The sequence below is a fragment of the Cebus imitator genome, unplaced genomic scaffold (assembly GCF_001604975.1).
Source record: "Cebus imitator isolate Cc_AM_T3 unplaced genomic scaffold, Cebus_imitator-1.0 Scaffold155, whole genome shotgun sequence".
In the NCBI taxonomy this organism is placed as follows: domain Eukaryota; kingdom Metazoa; phylum Chordata; class Mammalia; order Primates; family Cebidae; genus Cebus; species Cebus imitator.
In genome coordinates this window covers 358,167-361,550 of record NW_016107470.1, presented here as the reverse complement: position 1 = coordinate 361,550, position 3,384 = coordinate 358,167, and the positions used below count along the sequence as shown (strand labels likewise).

General features: G+C 39.3%; 1 protein-coding gene across 1 annotated transcript in view; it reads left to right on the top strand.

The window, feature by feature from the left end:
- DOCK8 (dedicator of cytokinesis 8) overlaps positions 1-3,384 on the top strand; it is a 246,736-nt gene that overhangs the window by 187,219 nt on the left and 56,133 nt on the right. The window lies entirely within an intron of this gene.

Genomic DNA, 3,384 nt, shown 5'->3' with positions numbered 1-3,384 from the left:
AAAAAAAAAAAAGGAAGATGAAGCCAAAAAAAAGATGCCCCTTAATAAAGTTTGCAGTCCAGCTTCTCACACTTGGTAAACAACTCTACTGTCCGCCAGTTCTGAGGAGTAGAAACATCTATGTCTTGAGAAAATGGTACCCCTAGGAATGTAGAAAACCACAGAGATGGGCAAGAAGCACAGAACGACTTTTGTTGGTCACTTACTTGAGTGGAATTTACAAGTTCTACTACAGCAGGTTTCCCAAGGATGCTTTGACTAATGAACTCCCTAGGAACAAAGCCATTTTTAGCAAAGGGGATAGCATGCAGAGGCAACCAGAAGATGCCCCTTGGTTCAATGCTGGTGAAGGAAATAATGGCTGCTGAGAAGGCAGCGGCCCCATGCCCAGATTAGCTTTCTTGTAGACCATGCTTTTCAGGCCAAGAGACGCCACACACCCAGGGCTTCTGAATCCTGTTACCTCTTGTCTATCTGATTACTCAGGGACATGTGGCAGTATCTAGCCTAGAAGTCAACAGAGAGAGAGGTAGACCGCCCCCTTCTTTCCTTCTCTCCCTATGCTCCATGAGCTCATAGAATCAGAAACCCACAACCTACCTGATTGGACTGAAGAAGATAATGCCTTCTAAAGTCTTATTCACTCCATTCAACAATTATTGAATGCCTTCCATGGGACAGACACAGTTAGGTATGGGAGCACATCAGAGATATATCTGTGCACCAAGCAGACAAAATTCCCTGCCCCTCTAGAGTTTACCATCCAGGGACTCAGATTCAAAGATTATGAGGATTGGAAAGTAATTGAGGTTCAACATTTTCGGTGTTTAGATTAGGCATACAGAATTGCAGGAATTGGCCTACTCTTCCATAACAGAAAACCAAATCTAAAGCCATGGCCTTCCCAGTCCCTTCCCAGGACCCACTCTCCTATACCAAACCACCTCCCTGCCCAGGGAACCTGTTCCCATAACTCCTATGCTAAAGAAGTTTCCAGAATAATGTTTGCTAATTAATGGTAGCATTGCTGTATGTTATGGATGGACTTTTGCCTAAATGGAATTTTTCAAGTTCTCTCAAAGTGCTTACAATTCAGTGAAGGAAACAGGAGGTCCCTGCATGAAACAAATACAGGAGCACTTCAAGTTTGTGCAACTGCAACAATCACATGCATTCCAAGCGATGTGCCCATGCTGACTCTGCTTAACTGACTGTGTGTCTGTGTCTCCTGGCAGGATAGTGTGAGGAATCTCATGCTCTAAACTCTCAATTCTGCCTCCTTCCAGATAACCTGGTCCTGAGTATATCCTTTGAGAACTTCACTTTCCATGGCTTCAATTCTATCTTCTTTTCTCAACCCTATCTAAATTTCCCCCAATTATCTCAGTAGAATTTCCCACCCTACAACTAACAACATAAATTTCCACAGCAACAAAAAGTGCACTGACACATATGCTGATAAGATACTGAGAAGAGAGTTTGAACACAAAGAAAATTGCCTTCATGCACAAACATATGTTTTCTTAGTTGTTCTTTAATAGCAGAACTTTAAATGATTTCTAGAAACAATCTTTAATATTTATATTAGTGTAGTTTCTACTTTCTATTTTCATTCTAGCTGGAAACAGCCCTGACATCTGCTTTGGATTCCTTGCAAAATTATTGCTGTTGTATTACTAGCAACAGGGTAGAGTATATTCAGAGATTATCATGTAATTATATTCAGTCGGGTAGATACATTCTACAGTGTCTCTCTCCCTCTCTCCCCCCCCCGCCCCTGTACCTTCTCTCCCCCAAGAAAGTAATTAAGAATGTAACTCCTTTGACAACACAATAATCCCTGATTGCTAGTTGTCAGTCTCCTGGTAAGTCATTAGATATACTGTCACAGCTTTATGTGAGCTAAAACCTCCAAAAAATGTCATACTTCAACAATACTCTCTGTTGATCAGTACTTCTTTCTTTTGCTTCCAAGACAGTTAGTAGACTTGCCAACACCTGTACATCTATGGGGCAAGGGGCAGTGGGAGTCAGTAGCTGAATCCCTAAGGAGCCACAGCTCCAGTTTCCACTGGGTTTCCCTTAAATCTCTGGCACCTGAGTGTATCCACAAATGTCCATGTATCATTAAATCCACAGTGTTTTTCGAGCATTTAGAAATTGTCTATCATCTTTGTGTTAAGCTAGCAAATTGCAATGCCTAATTCAAAACACAACTCATTGCCAGGACCACAGACTAAGAACAAGAACAACTTTTGAAATGCAATTTACAATTATCTTACTTTAGCCACAGTGCAAGAATCTGAGTCATTTAAAATTTTGGTTAATATTTTCTATATAACTTTGAATTTTCATGTAGCCTTATTTTGTTTGAGGAAAAAAATGTGTGTTTCTAAAATTGAACATCTACTGCTAGGTTCCAGATACTCCACTATATATTTTATTTACTTTTTATTATAGTATGATTTATATGAATGACCCAAATCTTAAGTGTAAAATGCAATTACTTTTTCCTGTGAATGTTTGGGTAACCACCCGTCAGATCAAAAATATAATATTCCACTATTCTCTCTCAGTTACAGGCACCCCTCAAGTAACCACTATTCTTTTATCACCAGAAATTAATATTGCCCGTTATTGAATTTCATAGTCTTTTGCTGAATATTGTGATTGTGAGATCCTTCAGTGTGGTTGCATGTGTCAGTATTCATTTTTTCCAACTGTGTTTCATATTCCTTTGTCGACTATAATTTCTCTACTGTAAGTTGACATTTTGGCTGCCTTCAGTTTGTGGCTATTATGAAAATAGCCACTGTGAACATGCCCGTGCATGGTTTTGGGTGGACAGTAGAACTTATTTATTTGGGGATGTAAATACAGCCTATTTTTTATTTCAATATACTGTTCTCGAATAATTTAATAAATATGTGTACCCAGTCTTAACAAGATGTTAAAAGAATATACTCTGAGCTAGGAAAAGAAGAGCAAACAATTCAAAGCAGACAGATGGCAGGGAATAACAAAGGTGACAGCCAAAATAAATGAAATAAAGAATAGAAAAACAATCGAGGAAATACATAAGACCAAATGCTTGTTATTTGAAAAGAGCAACAAAATTCACCAATTTTTAGCTGGACTGACCAAGAAAAAAGGAAGAAGACTCAATTACTAAAGTCATAATTGAAAGAGGGGATATCACAACAGAACTTACAGAAATAAAAAGGATTATAAAAGAACTATGAACAGGCCGGGCGCGGTGGCTGAAGCCTGTAATCCCAGCACTTTGGGAGGCCGAGGCGGGTGGATCACGAGGTCAAGAGATCGAGACCATCCTGGTCAACATGGTGAAACCCCGTCTCTACTAAAAATACAAAAAATTAGCTG